Source organism: Rhopalosiphum padi, chromosome 1 (assembly GCF_020882245.1).
Source record: "Rhopalosiphum padi isolate XX-2018 chromosome 1, ASM2088224v1, whole genome shotgun sequence".
Classification (NCBI taxonomy): Eukaryota; Metazoa; Arthropoda; class Insecta; order Hemiptera; family Aphididae; genus Rhopalosiphum; species Rhopalosiphum padi.
In genome coordinates this window covers 84,923,669-84,944,324 of record NC_083597.1, presented here as the reverse complement: position 1 = coordinate 84,944,324, position 20,656 = coordinate 84,923,669, and the positions used below count along the sequence as shown (strand labels likewise).

General features: G+C 24.9%; 1 protein-coding gene across 2 annotated transcripts in view; it reads left to right on the top strand.

Moving 5' to 3' along the window:
• The window catches only part of LOC132928203 (lachesin-like), a 146,382-nt gene that overhangs the window by 21,126 nt on the left and 104,600 nt on the right, over window positions 1-20,656 (top strand). The window contains exon 1 of one of the 2 annotated variants that reach the window (XM_060992819.1): window positions 1,007-1,014. The exons of the other annotated variant lie outside the window; for it this stretch is intronic. The gene's annotated coding sequence lies outside the window, so the exon portion shown is untranslated. Of the gene's footprint in view, window positions 1-1,006; window positions 1,015-20,656 lie in introns of those variants that run through there. 2 annotated transcript variants of the gene reach the window in all.

Here is a 20,656-nt window from a genome sequence, read left to right as displayed (position 1 = left end):
ATAATAGAAATATAATAGGCTTCTTCAATTATAATAATGACAACATATTTGATGATTATATTTTTATCGTTTTCAGCAGAGAATTGTTTGAAGTGTTGTCATTTGTTTTAACTGAATATAATAATTGTTATTATTTGTTAAGAATGAGTAAATTTTAACTTAATATAAAGCAAATGAATATTCTGTAGTAATGATTTTGATTTTATAAAACAGGCTTTCACGTCACACCTTGACAAAACCTTTTGATACATCAATAAAAGTACCTAACAACTGCGTGACAATATGTTTCTGATAAGTTTCTCATATTTATTATATTATAATTATACGAAGTAATTGCTAAAAATACAAGAATAGTGTGATATAAATACAAATTGAAATTTCAAAATATGTCTTGCATAGATGATATTTCTATTTCTGCAATAAATAACTTTATGTAATATTTTTAAATGTGGTATTAAGCGCTGTAAGTTATTAACATTAGTTTTATTTTACCAGGAGTTTTTTTTTGTTTGTTTAAGTAGGTTTTAAAATTATTGCCGTTTTACGGGCAAGTAAAAGATATTATAAACATTTATATATACTATGATATTCAAAATTAATATTAATAAACAAATACGTTGTTTATTATTTATTTATATATTTATTATTTTAACATACGATTAGCGTGATAATATGATTGTGTTCAGAAGATTTTTGGATTGTGTGTTTTGATTTGAAATTAATTGATTTTTGGAATTATTAGTCCTAAAGAGAGAGAGAGAGAGAGAGAGAGAGAGAGAGAAAGAGAGAAATCTAAAAAACATATTAAGCTATTGATCCAATATAAATTGGATTTGATAATACGTTTCAAGTAGTGAATCCGATAAAATAAAACTTGAATTATTTTTCAACTTATATGACTAGTGTAAGACAAAACAGAAACATTCCTAAAAGACTTTAGAAAATAAGTTTTGATGTTGATTTCTTTACATGATAATATTTTTGTAGTTTTGCATGCATTATCGGTGAATGTTAGTAAGTAATTGTCTATAAGACGCTTTTGTAAGTACTTGAAGTTTGTACAGTAACTTGTATTTATTCTGTTAGATTATTTAATTTATTTTATTTTAAGTATTTATTTTTCCTAGATATTAGTATGTCTACCGTTATATTTTTGTTTTAATTACAATAGATAAAGTAAGGCGGTGTTAATTTATCAGTTTTGATCAAACTAAAAAGTTTTAAAAATCTTCTGTCATGAATGCAGAACAATGTTTAATCTCGTGTTTTATAGTTTAATGAACTTCATCTAAGAGCTGTATTCACTCTATTCGAGAAAATATCCTATTTTTCTTCAGGAATTAAATTGCGGCGATAGATTTTAGTTGTGACTCGAATTGAAGCATGATGTGTTGATATGATGCTAATGTATTTGTATTTACCACATATACTTAAATTCATTAGTTAGGTATCCGATACTTAATCAGTGTCGGTTGAAAAGAGTTACGTCTCATTGACGAAGACATGCGTAAGTGTACCGGAAGTTTTGTCCATACATTTTTGTAGTTTGATTACCGTAAAAGGTTAGCGGTGCAGTATAGCGCCAACAATAATTAGACCTTTTTGATTATATACCGCCGGCCATTAATCTGGCTTATTGTCTAGACTAGCTGTTATGTAGAATATTTCCAATTTTTGTTTGTATGACAATTGATAATTGATAATCGTCGATGAAACAGAAGCATAGTTTATTAATATATTAATCAGTATAATGTGATATGCAACATACTTTAATGATACGAGTTAAGTATAATAGGATTTGGAATTTATATTTTATGTGTTCAAACTCCATGATAAAAAGGATACAACTTACACTTGTGCGGTTTATATTATATATGTATATACCTACATCGTACTCGACAAACATTTTTAGATATGTGTTATAAACTATAATATATATTACGTAGAAACATACCATATACCTATACTATATTGTATAATTAACATTTCTATTAATTTATGCGAGTAAAAGAAATACCTAGCAACCACTTTTATGCGTTTTGGACCATAATTAAGTTAATAGAATATTTAGGAATTTTTTATGGCCTGTAAGGAGCTTCACCTCTGTTAACTCCCCGAAATATATATTGAATTGTAAGTCACAAAAAATATTTTCTTCAACGAGGATAAAAGGCTAAGAACGAGTATGCTGAAATAAGAATTTCTCAAATTGAACTATTTTCAATATCGCAGAGCGAGTTGTGTCAATCGATTAAATAATGATAATAATATATGGGGAATAAATATTTTAAAAGATAGATAACTTGTGTTATTATAAAATTATATCCATAATATGTATAGTGTATATCTACTTATTATTATAAAACACTTGAAAATATTAAAATTTATCAGGTTTAATTTGTATACAGGTTAACAGAGAAAGAAATGAGTGTAACAGTCCTCCAAAACCTCAATTCTAACCTTGATGCACCTATGTCCTACACTATCCAAAAACACTCTATAATGAGAAACTAAATTGATTTAAACATTTATCATAAATAATCAAAAAAAGTATCGAACATGAATGTTAAGAACATTCATCGTATAATAAAATTGATAATATAATATCATCATTACTTTGGTGGTAACAATACAATTTAGTCTGATGTAATATTTAGCTCTATCAGGACCAAGAAAATATAATTTTACCATCACCCTCTTGCACCTTTTAATTTCTTCATTATCTATAATGCGTGTAACTAACGGGTTTATATATTATTAAATATTAATTGTGGCAACCGTACATAACCAATAATATTTTACCCGCAGATACCAAAAAAATATTATTATTTTTTATTATCACATACGAATACAACATTTAATGTAGTAGTATTGTATACCAATGTGATTTGGTGAGGGGTCTGTACCCCAATTACCCCATGGATCCGATCTATGAATCCGATCTATATTAAGTTACAAGCAAAAATGTTGTTCCGTCTTCATTTTGACACATCAGGCCATTCTTGTGTCATGAATAATTTGAATAAAAATAGGGGTACAGCATATACAGTAGACCTTGAAAAATTAGTTCAATATCCAAAATTGTATGTTCTATGATTGTCGTTGTGTAAGATTTCTAAAATTAGTTAATCGAGGTTAACAGAATTATTCACAGTATGATGTTGTTGGCTGTATTAGAAGTGTTGATGTAATAATACAATATTATATTTTGAACATACCAGTATCACACAAATTAAAGTTTTGTGTAAAATCATTTTCTATGATAAATGAGAATGAATGACATTATTTTTGAGCATCAAAAACATAAAAGCAAATTAACTTTTTCATCCCTAATTTTAATGCTATTAACAGCATTTTTAAAAATAAATTGTATAAGTATTCATAAAACTGTCTTTAGTAAGAAAGCTAATAGTAAGAAATGTAAAAAACAAAAATTACTCCAAGAAAAATAAAAGCAAATAATTTATTGTTGTTACATGAACTTTTCTTTAAATTTATTGGAATTTATCCAAAATACGACGGTATTGTAGCTTTTATTTAAATTCACAGATGTAGGAAAATTATAAATTAAGTGTCCAAATATAGAATATGTTTAAAAAAATATATCTTATCTTATCTATGCCATAGAAATATAAAACTTATTAGATAAGTATTTTTAAACTATATTAATGTGAAGAAGTGTTTTGTATTAAGCTATCAAAGCTCAATAATAACCTAGTATAATATGGTACTTTTTATTTAAATCATAATATTTAGATGCTAATAACGCTTATGGTTTTGAAACACGTGGGTGAATGTTAATTGATGTTTTTTATTTTATATTTCCAATTAAATTACTGGATTTATGTTGTAAACATAATAGATACCATTAGCGGTTAGGTAATAATGATGGTTCCCGACTTTTTCATTAGCTTTTGCAATTATTATATTATTTATCTATCCATAATAAGAATATATTTTATTATATACAACTGTAATATAACTGTAAACTTATGATCACTTTGCTGATATATTGTTTAGTAAATAATAAAATAGAAAAATTAATAACATAAATATTTATGATCGTTGATTTCTTTCGTTGAAAAATGTACGTATTATACGTGTCGTTAATTTGTTATTATTTGCAATATCTACTCGTACATATATAATTGAAAAAAATAGGTAGGCGTTCAACCAAAGCTTAAAAAAATAAAAGCGCAGTTGTATTTTTAAATTGAATATTCATTTGCGTCAATACATTTTATTAATATGATTTGATATGTTGTCACCGAACAAGTTTTATACTTCACAGAATAAATATTTATTATTGTCCTTTTTTATTAGTTATGTATTTATGTCCGTTTAAGAGATATTGTTGCTAAAAAGCTATATCTAAAGTTTTAAATAACTTAAAATATTACTTGTATAATTTATTTTATACAAAACTTGATGGGAATTTTGATGTTTATTTCAAGGGAATATTTCATCGTTGTAGTGGCTGAATTAAATATCCGGTAACTAATTAAGCCATTTAGCTGATAAAATTACGTATTATAAGAATAGATGGATTCTTCCTATTAATTTTATATAGATTTTATAATATCAATATTTACTAAACACTAAATAAAAGGTATATTTTTAATTTCAGTCATTATGAAATTTTGAACTTTGGTATATGTAAGTATGTAACAACGATTTTTTTTTAATTGGGGCATGGTGAACATTTATGTTATATAAATACTAAAGTAATTGATATATTTAAAAAATATTTTATTAATAATTATCCTTATCCATTTGTGACTTGTTCTATTCAAAAAGCCACGATTATTGTTTTTTTAATGAAAATGAAATGTTAAATACGTATTGAGAATAATAACTAATATCCTGTGAGTAACTTCAGAAGAGATAATTAAAACCACTTCATTATGACTTAAAATTAGCAAATCTGAACATTTCTAGTGTGTCGCTAGTTGTAGGCTTTCATGCTTATGGATTTGACAGTTTAGTTACATTACATTCCTTTGAAGATACTTTAACAATGTTGAACACCTTAATCTAAATTAAGGCTTCGAACTATGCAGTTCTAAAACTAATTCAAGAATAGACAAATAACGTGGAAAAGTCAATACTTTGTTACTGATAAAATGGTTTATGAAATAATTGGGTCATTTGAGTAAATGTTAACATTCAAAGTTACTATAATTAGACTTATTATATAAATAATTATTTTATCTTATAAAAGAAGTGTTTTTTAAAGGAACATACGTTATTAATAAAGCGATAAATATATTAGATTATATATTATGAGTGATTATAATTTATAAGAAAACACTTTATTGTCTATTTTAAAATACATATTTAATTTATAACTTGACAATTTAAAGTAAAATATAGGTACAAACAATTATTTGATATTGAATTAACATAATTAAATTTGAAAAAAAGTACCGATATGTAAGTAAATTATGATTGCGATAAGTATTGTGAACTAAAATAGTTCAACCCGCGGTAAGGCAATAGTTAATACCAAAAAAGATTATTTTGGCCATCCATAGCTATTTGTTATTTATACAAATATTACGTCGTATAAGAATAAAATTTATCATTAATAATTTTAATAGAATTATAATTTACTATAAAATTTATTTAGTATGGATAAAATCTAATTTATCAGGTACTACACAGATAACTACCTCATACGTAAAATGAACATTTCATCGGATTCGTCTTAACGTATATTTGCTGATCGCTAATAACGTAGTTAACCCATCGGTCTACATTTCATCAATAAATTATTCGACTTATGCAAGTGAAATACAAGCTAATTACTACAGTTTAAAGATTTATAGAACCAAATATCAGCAATCTATAACGTTTACGCTACTTGGGAAATGTCTGATGTCATTCACTAAAACAAATACTTTTATGTAAACTCTATCGTTAACTTTACCGTTAGTTAAATAAACATTTATCGATGATGTTACGTCATACTTCCGTGCAAATTTACCATGTATTATGTATAAAATATAATGATTGTTTAAGATCTATATTACTAGTATATTGATAAATTGTATAAAAATGCACCAGAAAAATGAGCAGTCACACCTTACTACGAGTAGCAACCACGTGGTTAATTTTAAAGCGGTGTCTAATTTATCAAATATCTGTAGCAACACTTTTAATATGTCGTGTCAAACAAAAAAAATCGTCATCCTTTCAATTACATAATGGTCTTGTGTTAATGTGCGATAAAAAATAAATTAAAATTAAATCGATTAAAAAAAAAAATAAAACTAAAATAATGCTACCATTGAATATTTTTAATTAATGTAGTGAAATATTGTACCGCTATATAAATCGAACTATATTTTAATTTGGTGGAGGTATGTGTGTTATATACTCCGACGAGTAGTACGCACACCTTTTTAAATTTTAAAATTAGTTTAAACATTCGCAAATTAACTGAAGGTACCTTACCTGTAAAATTTTTTATTGTTTTCGAAAACAGAACGTAACTTTCTAAACTATATTTTGAATATTATCATTACATGAAACTAATAATATTTAATTTAAAGGTCACGAAATAAATATAAATTGTTAAATTATACATTTTATTTTATCTATCGATCATTACACTATTATTTATTCGTATTAAATTGAATTACCTAAGTGATTATTATTGAATTTTTGATGATAATATCGGTATAATAATATTTAAATTTAAATATATTTTTACTTATACTGATTTATTTTATAATTGTATAGGTACAATAATATAAATAGGTTATAGGTTTTATACACACCATTAAAAATCACCATAAGTGTCGAGTCTGATTAAGCGGGAAGGAATTGTGTGTAGGAACTAAGATTTTAAATTTTTATAAAGTGTCAGATCTAACATAATACTAAATTTTTTCTTGAATAGATACTCAAATATAAAGATATGGTTTTACCTGTAATGTTCCATGTACGAGTTATACACTACCCAGAGTAACTGTTAACAATATAAAATACATATACGTATTTTATTTCATAAAATTACCTTTTTTTTTGTATATTTGATTTCTATTTGAATCATTTGTGAATATATAAAAAATAAATCATTCATGATTTATGTTGACATATAAATACTTGATGGAATATATATATAATTTTGAATTATTTCTTTAGATTTCAGAATGTAGTTTAAAAGTTAAAACTTAACAGCATCACTCTGTTTATATTATGTATAATTATACGTACAACAATGCATACAATAATGAATAAAAGATATCTTATATTATAACTTACAAAGTTACAACATTTAAACACATGTACCTACATATAGTTTTGTGAAAATGCAAATAAAAATATATTTAGGAGAGACAAATTTTTGGTACCTAAATACATTATAATATTATTAAAGTTGTCTAATATTGTATTAATACAACATGGTAACACCCAACTCGGCATTAAAGACATGAAAATATTTTTTTTTTTTACCCCCAACTAATTTTAAACTACGTTTTAGTAGAATGAATTAGTGATAAAATCTTAAACGGGAAGAAAAAAAAAAATGGAAAAGAATCAGCAAGGGCTCGGCAACGGGTGCGAGTAGTAAAATGGTAGAGGAATTAATTTTCCGGACTCCGGAAACCGCGGTGGTGTCGACCGATTCGCATGACATGTATTTTCCTCGGCTAAGGGAGTAATCGGCGAGTATTCATGGACGGGGGAGAGGTGTCGCGAGTAGGGTAAGCAGACATGTCAGAGATTTAATCTGGAAAAACTTAATCGATTCTCACCCGCTCCCTTGTGAATTGACAAAAAAAGACTATTTGACTATACGGGCGAAAAAGAAAGTCACCCCCTCCAATCCACATTACTTGCGTTATGTTGGTGTGGCTGGGAAATAAAGTTTACAGTATACATCTGGTACGTGCAACAATGGGACCCGTTACACTTTGTCGTACGAACGAAAACCGGAAATCGATTCTTGCAGATGATTGAATACGACAGAAAACATTGTGCACCCACAAACATTATGAATCATTTTACTGATACATTTTTATAGTATAGTGTTCTTATATTATGTACTGTCTGTTTATATTTTAGGATTTTAAAGGGTTTTTTCAAACGCCTGAATTGAGGAATTCATTCCGGATCGACGTCTGTATAAAAGCAATACAAATATTAATATAGGTAGTATTATTACAGTGATTAGTGACCACTGTTCTCAGTAGATATTTCAAATTATTCCTCCGATTAAATGTCAATGAAAAATCGTAATGAATAATTCATTTTAATTTTACAACTTTACCTAACAGTTATAAATCTACCTCGACAATCAATGAGGTGTTATTTGATAGATGGACAGGTACTTTTTAAACGAATCACAAATCATTAATTATTATGTTAAATAAATATATATTTTGTACAAATAAAAAATAATATGTGTCTTATAATATATGCACGTATTTATTCTAATTGTAGGTATGTATGAGCAAAAATCATCAAAATCATTTGTATTAGTTAAAAAGTTACATTTTAGCTTATTACTTATTAGTAAGAAATACTGAAGAGCAGTGCAAAACTGATAAATATTTATTGCTTTTTCCATACTAAGTTTGTAAGTACTAAAATGTACGAAAACTATTAAATTTTATCTTTACAATGAAGTTAATATCGTGTTTTGTCGTAGATCACAAATCTTGTTTGTCAACATTTTATGATTTTAAGTGGTTATAACATTTGCTGCTGATGTGGTTTACAATTGTTATTACGAATTGACTGAGTACTCAAATACAATTACATAGAAATATTGTTAAAAAAATATTTACAAATTGAGTTTTTTTTAATTGTTAAAATATAATAGTTGACTAATATTAATAAAGGTAATGCAAAATAATTTACGATTAAAAACAAAAAATATCATTTTTGTGATCATTTAGTTACATATTAGCTATTTAACATTTTGAGTAAATTCAGGGTTATAAAAATCGAATTATTACAAAAAAAGTATTATCAAATCATTTTATAATTTCACTATATTTTTGTGTATGTACGAAGCACAAAGTGTACATTATACCACTTAATATTTTATATAAGATTGTAGTGGCATACATATCATTTTTTTGTATCTACAATATCATATTTTTATACGATTTAATTATTTTTCTTAAACATAACTAAATAAATATTATCCTAAACATATTATTAGATGCTTGTATATTATCTAATATAATATATTGAGCCAATGTATTATTATATATATATACTAGTCTATTAAATAATTGGTTAACAGTTGCTCAGCATTTTATTCATTTTGCTGGATTATTTTTGAATACTTCTAAAATTAATGTCCCGATCGAAATAATTAGATACAGTAGTTATGCCAATAATAAATTATTTTCAATTTTAAATATTTAATGAAAAAAAAAATATAAATTTTTTTATTATACAATCTGTTCAAACTACTATGTTTCATTAAATAAAGAAGCTTTCCAGTGGAGGACTTTGATACATCAATAATATGGTGGTTTAATTATTATTGAAAAATAATGTTAATTTAAAAACGACTGTAAAAAATAAAAAAAATATTTGTTATTATCCGGGGATCGAACCACGAACGTTTAATTACTTGTTGATCAAAACCGATTTAATTGGAAAAACTAGATTAAATAATCATTATATTTTTAAGAAAACGTACTGAAGATATACATGTGAAAAAGAGATTTGTATTTCTAATTTAACTCTCCAGCGGCACTTGCCCCTTCTTACTGCAGTTGGCTTCAGAGGGTTTAGCTTTCGGAGAGCTTATTTAGTCAACACATATCGACCACGCCAGTACAGGCTACAAGTGATTGAGCTAATTGTATAGGTATTTAAATATTATTTTGTTTGTTCTCTTGGTAACGAATTAAAATATAAACGACTATTTATAATATAGATAAATAAATTGTATTATTGTTTTGGGCGCATACTAGTTGCTTTCTTAAGTCAAAAAGGACAATAATTTTTATACGTGTTGTCTCCTGATGTACCTCAAATGTTATTGTAAACGAAAGGGGTACTATAGTTGCCTCCTAATGGGCTGGTAATAACTGTATAAGTGGTTCTAAACATTTTTAAGCATCATGTACCAAAATAAGTTTGCAATTTATGACTTTTGTTATATTTGATACGACTCAACATTAAGATAATATACTAATTATGTGTTATGATAAAATATAATCCAAACCAAAATTGAGTCAAACTATAGTAAATAATAAACGCTATTGTAAGTGATCGAGTATCATTTAGTTGATTTATAACACTCGTTCTTATCGAATGATTTTATTTTTACAAATTATTAAGCGATTTTAAATTTTTTCCATTGATACTCAAAGAAAAAATTCGAATGAAAAAAAAATATCTAATTTTGACTACCTACAAATATTAGCTAATATTAATATTATTATAAATCTAAGCAATGTTATAAATAATTTTTTACCATATTACATTTGTTTTATTGACTAAGTATAAATACTAATTTATTCGTATATTTTGAGAGGCATCGCCAACTAGTATGCACCGATTGTCTTATGAGTTAAATTTTGAGTGTAACATAATGCGAGAAGTGTTCAAAGTACTCATTATACATACACAAATATGCACGCTTTGCTAAAAAAAGTCACTAAACTGCACAAATCTATAGTAATGATAAACATAAGTTTTTACATGAATTATTCGAAGATTTTAAGATGTTAAGACAATAATATGGAACAAATGTCAGTGACGGGAAATACAATTTCATTCTTTCGTATTTCGAGTTTTGCTTCCACCTTTTTACGAATTAGACGTTTTGTTTCGACGAAAAAATGGGTTGGTTATGCTAAAGGAAATATTTACGAATTAATCAGCCACCGAGATAACGGGTTTCGTGCTCTTCATTTCCTTTGGGAAACAGGCCAAGTCAGACCACAGCTATAGGCTAATGCATAAAAATGTAAGATTGGTGAAAGCTATATAAGCTTATTTACTCAAGCGCTCTGTGCAGTACAGCTGCTAATGTTTTTTTTTTTTTATTATTTATTTATTTGGTCATGTGTCCCCGCAAGATATATGATCTGTTTTCTAGGGTGAAAAAAAACACTGCATTGAATTTATATACGTATTTATCTCGTGATCCGTCGCGTATACATTAAAAATATTTTTTTGTTTGTTTATGGTCAAACAAATTTTTTTTTGATCTAAATGGTTACAGTATATTGCAGCTCACAACATTTAATAGACATATGTTTTTTTTAAGATAATAAGTTTTCAATATTTTACAGTACATACATCATAGGAACATATTACAATATTGCTTTTTGTGATAAATCGGTATTAAATGATCATCCGCCTGCTTCCTCTGCAATAACACTATTCTCCTGTTAGTTACCAATCTGATATTTGAATTATGTCTTCTCTGTACCGTATAATTGGGTTTTAGTAATTTTTTTTTTATGTTATTATATTGTATCATTTGTATAACATACGGTATAAGTAATATTATTCTTGCAATTTATATGCCACACGTGATCAGGCTATTTCATCATTTTCTTTGCATTCTTCATATTTTCTCGTCTTCTAGTCACTTATTTTCACGCCAATGTACGTACCGAATATTCTCAAGGGTATTATCATCTCAAATATCAGTATTATGTTTTTATTTTTTTTTTTTTGTGAAGTAATCCATATTTACAAACAAAAAAATCAAACATTATATAAATACATGCAATACATATTTCATATTTTAACACCTACGTTGGTATATATTCAATACTCACATAAGTTAAACTCTAAAAAAATGTTTTTTTATTTAACTCGTAATCATAATCATTAAGAATAAATAAATTAGAAATCAATTATTGAAATTTTAAGTTTAAAATTTACAGTATTATAGTACTTTCACAATATTGTTCCTATTGTAATTTTACGAATAAATAAAATAATAATGATTCTTTTTATTTTCATAATATTCATAATATTATGTTGGTATTTTATTTTAGAAGGAATTGTTTTCTTTTTTAATAGAAAAAAATAGTCATCAGTGGCAAGGCTACTCGGAAATGTAGAAAATTACATAAATAATAAAATATATTTAATTCTAGTAGGTTATATTTTTATTCGTAGGGTATTTAATACCAGACAAATCATCGATATGTTAAAATTTAAATAATTTATTAACTAGTATTTAGTAATTATTGCATTAGTGCCAAAATACTGCGTTTGGAAGGTTTGTCGAGGACTTTATATGATGATATAATAATCACGAACACATAGCTTTATAACATTATTATTATTATTCAGTACTATAGTTCAGGGAATATTTTACGATTAGACTGATGAACTGTTTTCATTTTACATTATTTTAAAGTATAAATCATACTATTACATATTTACATACGCCTTCCTCTTGTATTATTTAAACATATAATATGTACAAGAATGTATGTGTGTGATGATGATGTACGCCTATGATAATACTCCATTCAAACATTCGAACATGTTTTTTATGATAAATTATTTTTGGTCTATTGTTAAAAGAAAAAATATGTGATTAGTTATCCCAATTATCAAAATTTGATATAAAATATTTAATTTATTTTTCACAACTATAAATCAGTTACGCTATTTTGATATTATTATTATTATTTTATATTTTATACATTTCGCATAACCTGTTATTTAATTGTTTACAATTATTGAAAGCGATGATGGGTTGGTGATTGATAAAATTTCTGGAAGAATCTATTCAATAATGGAATTTAATGTCGTGTGTCTGGATTTATTCATCCAGCAAGACAGACAGGTTGGATGTGTGAGAATTTCGATAATTTTTGAGGTCAAATTTAAGACTTTATAGCAGGTACTAGCTAAATTTCGGAATATTAGAAACGATAAGTCTCTGTAAAAAAACTTAAAGTGTGTTTTAGTAATTTGGCGGAGATATTTGGATTGGAAAGTTTGGATTTTAATAGTTTTCGATGTTTTGAATTCTAGAATTTTAGAATTCCTATTGGACATTATAAGTTTGAAAAGATACTGATAAAGAAGAGTAATATTTTTAAACAATAATATTAATATATTATTTTTATGTATAATATTGAGTGAAATACTTCTTAAACATACCAAGATTTTTCTAAAAGAAAAAAAAAAATGTTTCGTAAATAAGAACAACCAAAAACTGCTTTATAACCATAATTTTATATATAAAAAAAAAGGCGGGACTATAAATTCACCAAAGTTAAAAGTTATCTAAATTCTTAATGAATTCTTGTGTAAAAATTATAAAGAATGGACGAAGAGGATGTTAGGGTACGATAGTCACCTACTTGTGTAAATATATTATATAAAAATAGAAGCATAAATTAAGTACTTAAGACGTAATCACTACTGTTTTTAAAAACACGACACATAAATAATTACACTGTAAATAAAAATCTTAATAACTGTATGGTTAACAATGGGTATATCTGTCATTATAGACTATAGTATTAATGTTATTATTTTATAATCTTGTATGTATATTAATTAATTAACATAGGCTCACAAACAACTAGAATAAATACAATTAGTATCTAATGTTTGAGCTTGGGCTTGAATTTAATTTATTTAATTTAAGAATAGTAATAAAATAGTTCAAGCAAATAGTTCAGTAATATAGTATCAAGCGCTAAGTTTTAAATTTTTTGACAAAACATTTTATAGTAAAATATAACACATTGTACACGAATATAATCAATTTTTATGTATTATTTCAATTTAATTATTAGTACGTCTATAATACATATGGATAATTAAATATTATATTGATAATTAAAAATAAATTAGAAAAACCTTTGTAGATTACCGTATGTTATATAATATAGTAATATTAATTATTAACAATTAATTAATAATTAATAATCATTAATTATTAATCATTTAATGTATTGACAAATTACGAAGTTGGTCTTATTGATTTAGGGCTTTCATGTACGATAAAATAGTTACTATGTCGTACCGTCAATCAAATTTGTGATCAAATATAATTATCTGACGGCTTTTAGAGAGTGGTGGAAACTATTTTGATTTTGAATTGTTTGTCATGTGAATTTATATGTATTTATGCGTGTGTTTCACATCACATATATTATAATTGCCATTATAAGTTGACTTTGACACTACACGGTGAGATAAATACCACGATGGACGATCAGTGAAGATTGGAAAATTATTACAGGTGTTGAGTTTTTTTTTTTTAAGAAACAAAGTCGATTGTTATATTAAACCATTAAATATTAACTTTAAACAATCTAATATTATATTAATATTATTATTCTGTACGTACAGTGTGATATCAAGCATATAGTATGTAAATTTATAGTTAAATCTATTTATAAATAATATTTTTTTTTGTGTTTTTTAAAATATATAATGACCTAATTATTTAGACCATTGCATGTCAATTGAGAAATTCATAGTAAGTTGTAAGTTATAGATTATACAATTATTTAAATTTTAATGATCAGGGATATAAACGAATTGAGACATTAATATTTTAACTAATAAATTATTCATCAATTAGTAAGACATTTAGTACATAAAAAAAAAATTAAAATTGTTGAAATTATTAAAAAAAAACAACAAAAGATCAATGAACAATGATTCGAGAGTAATCTTTTTAGTTACTTTTAGCTCACATAATGTACTACTTATATGTTATTATGTATTATATTTTATTATGTTATTAACACGATGCTTATAAAACTTATAAATAAAAAAAAGTACTTTAAATAAAAAACGTTTAAAAGTGAATTTGACTTAAGAATACCAACAATATTCACACTTGATTCCTATCACTATAATACATTTCATAAAAACTCTTTCAACCACGCAAACCCCCTCATATCTAAACTCTCAACTCGCACATTACCTGACAATCCTTTTCGTCGTTTCAAACTTAAATTTCCATGTGATCTATTAAATAATTAATAACAACTTACTTTCTCTAAGTTCATAATTTGGAAGTAGTGGCGATGGATGCTCTCTTCCCTCGTGTTTTTCAAGTCTTGTACAAACGTTAATTAATTTACTTATTGTATTAATAATTATTTATACAGATTGTAAATTTCTTTTATAAATAATAATAATAATAAAAGTAAATTTATTCTATTTTAGTTGATTATAAAATTTTAGTTATTTATTCATGGGAAATCATGTTAAACTGAAAAAATAAAGTATGGTTAAAAATTTAATATTTAAGTTTAAGTTAGTAAACAAACATACCTAATAATTATTTTATGAATCCACTTAATTTATTTAACAATTAATTGGGTAAAATTTAATGATTTTACGTTAGTAACAAATTAATGAATAATATATAAGGAATTACACACATATTACAACTATTGTATAAGCAAAAACTAATATTTCAGTAAGAATATAAAATATAGTATTTGTATAATTATCTTGTTTTCTTCTACTGTTTTAATGTATAAATTATATTGAGTATAAAATACAACGTATACTATAAGCATATACCTCACAAGACATGGAATTCACACTAATAAACTATTGTTTAAATGTTTCTCATAATATTAGTATTATACTGAGAGACTCTTTTAACAGTAAACACTCGTTAATTTTAAAAGTATTAATGTTTTTGAATATAAAATGTGAAAATATTTATTTCTAAAAATGTTATTATGAAGTTACTCGAAATTTTGTAAATATTTATTATTTTTATTTAACAATAATACTTTTAGATATAATGATTGTTTACTGCTAAAATGATTTACCGTGTTTGTTTTATCACACATACCTACCACATACGATACAATAACAATCTAAAATATATTGTATTGCAAATTTATTTTTAAAATGAGAATAAGGAACACGCCTGGTACAATAATTATAGCTACATAGATAAATGATATACGACATTAAAAATACATATAAAGAGTTCAATAAAAAAAAAAAACTGGTCAAAACAAATCATATAAGAAAGAAGGTTGTTTATATTTATTATAAAATCAAAATTTCATACTTAAAAAGAAAAAAATATTTTTCTAAAAAAAAAAAGAATAATAAATTCAAAATAATTTATTTAAATTAATTAAATTTTGCTAAAAAATAAATAACTTTTATGTTGGAAATAAAGTATTCTTAAGTGTGACTAATAAAATATAATTTATTGGAATAAGTGATAAAAAATAAATTTATTTTATTTTAATGGGATTTCGACGTACTGTAACCGTTTTATTTTTTTTTTACACGTTATAACTATGCCAGCTGACACATTTTATAGTAAATTTGGATTGTCGAAGAGAAAAATATAAACTTTTTATATGAACTATGAAATCTTTTTTTTTGGTTCTAGAACCGACAGTGAAAATCTGTCATTTTCAGTTTAAAATATCAATAATAGGTAATAACAATTTAACAAATGAATAGGTTTTGGTCATACAAATACATTAACTTAACAATATTATTTAATAAATACTTTAGATTGTTAATATTATATATTTACATGCAAAAAAAAAAGAAGCTTACTGAATTCGTATTTATTGTATTTTAAATGAGTGTAGAATTTATAAAGAGTAGACCGACCGTTTTAAATATAAATTGGTTTTGAAAAAAATGTGTGCTTATCAATTATGTATTTTTTTTTATTAAGAAAGAGAATGTTTACAATATATACAGTGTAGTGTGTATACATTAAATACAATAAGTTAAAAAGTATACGATACATGGCTAGGGTCGTTTGATTGACAATTTTGTTACTTAAAAAGTTATTTAAAAATATTTTTAAGATTTATTTATTTATCTAGAAAGAATTTTCAATCATTAAAATAGCCTGTGGGTATTTAGTTTATATCCATAAATAATACAATCAAAAAGTAGTTTCAATTTAAAAATGAATAGTAATAGGTAAATATTCTAAATTTAAAGACACATTTAACTTACATTAATACAATTTTCAAACTTCTAAATACTTACTTTGAAATGCGTAGTATTTTGTATGAATATATCTCATTTTCATTCATTGAAAATAATTAAAAAAATAAAATAGAAATCAAAATAAAATTTAAAAGTAAAGTACAATGTACTAGATACGTATAAACGATACATATTTTAAATTAATTTTAATTTTATTTAATTGTAAAATATTTTGTTAGTGTATTTCAGAATATTTAATAACAATGACGTTGTATTTCGAGTGTTTTTTCTGTGTTTATAATAACATAATAAGTCAGCTACTAAGTATATTACATTATATTCAAAACAAATACTTTTTATAATATGTTATAGTTTAAATATAATGAAAAAAAAATATATTTCTGGGTAAAAAATGATTTAAGCGAGCACCTACTTCTAAAAGATTTACATATTTCCTCAACAGAAAATAATACTACCTTTTGCAACAAAGCAGATCATGTTACTAATACTGATACTATTACTAATAATAAATTATTTCATTTAAAAAATTGTTTTTTTATTATTATTATAATATACTTGGTACTTTCCGATATTTTAACTTTTAAATATTTTGTATCGCTCATTTTAAAAAAATTTCAAGGAAATGTTTTCCCAGATTTAATAATAACAATATTTTTTTAGTTAGGTAATCAGTTTTTTGTTGCTGTAAGAACATACATATTTTTTACTCAATTTTGTTGTAACAAAATAAAAAACAATTTATTAGATCTCGTTGTGTGTTAAATTAAACGTTTTTACTTTTATTGTAGATATTATGTTTTTTAAATGTTTAAATTATCAATTATCATTGTATAGTCATGACTCATGAACATTAATCTAACATAGGCTTAAATAAAGTTGTATCGTAACTATCTTATTATGTATACGTAGGTATACTAATTCTAAAAAATCAAATAGAAAAAATATATTTTAAATTAAATAAGAATGTGATTGGAATGATCGTGTACATCATGTAATATAAGTTAAAGGTAAAATATCAATCGTAGAAATTAATATATCATCTTATTGTTTATGTACATGTTGTATAAAACAGTAATAACGAGAAATTAGACGAATGACGAATGGTCGATTAATATGACGAAATCTGAACAAATCGGAAACATAATACGAGAATAGCGTATGGGTACGAAATCTTTTTATAAATAAGGCGAATCATTAAACGGTCTCGAAACGGACTGTTCGACAAAATTCAACGTAACATACAAACACCTTCTGGGTCCATTAATCACTCATAAATAGTTTTGACCGGTTGTCTTGTATCTCCTCTATGTATTTACTGTATTTACTATGTCAAAAGAAATAAACCGACCGTCGCTAAAACTTGACAGTTCGGAAGAGTTGTCGGGATGCAGAAACTTTGGCCACGACTACTCCGTATATATTTACAAATAAATCACGGACCACTGCCGTGTATAATAATAATAATAATAATAATAATATCTCAACTATGGCTGCTGAAGCAGTTCAAAACTGAGTAGAAATGTGTCACACGAAACAAAACGGATGACATTTCCAGATCTGAGTTTAATTAGTGCAGCGTAATACACACTCTCGGGCTAAAAGTTGATAGTCACTGGAGAGAGATAGAATTCGAAAACCTATGAACAAATCAACAAACCAGGTGTGCGTGTATGCAAACTAAAAAAAACTTCTATTCTCAGGATTATTATGATGTGAATTGTACCAATATTAACTACAGAATTATCGCAGTATAACAGTGGAAAATTCAGTTTTGTGAATAAACAAATTAATTATCTCACCGTAATGTTATAACGTGTCGTGTATTAATTAATTTAATTAATTTACAGGTTATATGTAAACAAGACATTTTTACACTCTTAGCAGAGTGATGAATATATTGGTTTTAAAATGATATGTGCTTTTTCTCTGCGTGTCATCAACTTTTGGGGCAGTAAAAAATGCTTAGTCTTTTTTTTTTTTGACGGAGTCACGGAGAGGGGGTAAAAAGTAAATAAATGTTACACAATTTATTTTTATTAACTTCATAAAAATATTAAAAATACACAGGCATATTTTTTTTTTATATGAATGTGAAGTTGAAATTTTTACGAAATCGTAAAGATCACAACAATTTACAAACTACAAGCATTTTGTAGTAAAATAAATTATATTATATTCTTTAATTTTTATAACTAAAGTTTCAAAGTGTAATATAATAATATTCTTATAAGTATCTCATACTGGAACTAAAAAAATCTAAAAAAATATAGGTACAAACACAGTTATGTTTTATAGATATTTGAAGAAGTTCAAATTTAAACAAATTTAACGATGCATAATAATGTAAACTATTTTATTATAAATCAAAAACATAATTTGTTTGGACTTAAAACTTTTACGTTTATTATATTATTACACATTTAACTAAACACAATGACATTTGAAAAATATGTAGGTTAATAATTCATATTTTTATTTATAATACTACGAATTTGTTTACACTGTTTTACGGTAAGGCGGTATTGATTTAAAAGCTAATAACAATAATATAATATTATATACATTTATTAAATTTTTATTATATAATTAAATCAACTTAGCGAATTAATTTAATAGTTATATCAAAAAACATAACATGAAAATATATACTTAATGATATAGACTGACAGGTCGTCTCTTCTCAGAATCGTTTTTCGCATACAATGATATATCATTGAATTCAAATTTAACTCATCCATTACAGTAACCCACTCAACATCCAATGTACAGCAGAACGGTATTCGCATAATCACATACCTGCCTATTTAATTATTGTACTGAGAATATAAATGCTGAATTTTATATAGTATAAATTAATGCATTTATACTATACGCAAAGCAAGGTTATTTGCAAAAATTACTATTAAACATTCAAAAATATAATAACCGGATTAAATATAAATCATAAATCACTATTATAACACCGTAATATAATGTTATTTTGAAGGCGGACTGAAAGCAAATGATTTCAGCCTCTGTCCATTACAAACGCAATATAGTAATTGAAACTCACCTATTATATTATATTTACAGGGCACCTGTAGATCGATCTAGTGATGTGATAAACTGATAAATACTTTGAAAACTTACTTTAGTTCACTATAAAAATCTACTGAGATCGACTTTCTTATATTTCTCATATAATCCTTATATAAACGTCATATAACAATCAATTTAAAAGTGAAAACCATAACTACAAACAATTAATAATTTTTATACATATACTTTGTACTTGTAAATATGCGTAGTTTAAATACATAATAATATAATATGGGCCTTAAGTAATTTTTTTTTCATATTATAATTCAAGTGGTATTTTCAAAATTGAAAATATATACGTTATTTTAAAAGTTTAACGTATAAAAATTATATATAGATATTTACCATCTACTCGTTTAAAAATGATGTCAAAATATAAATATATTAATTTATAACCTGACGAAATATATAATATTTAATCAAAATGTCTTAACAACGACTTGGGAAAACCAACTATTATGAACTTGTACCGCTTCATTGGTCCCGTGTAGGTACATGCATTGTGATTCTAAATTTGTGAAATAGTATGATACAGTATCGAATTGGAAAGGTGACTGAGTGAAGCTTAATAATTACAAAACTACGCTTGATGAATATTGAATATATTGTAATATTACGATTACCTGAAATTTTTCATACGGATGATGATTAT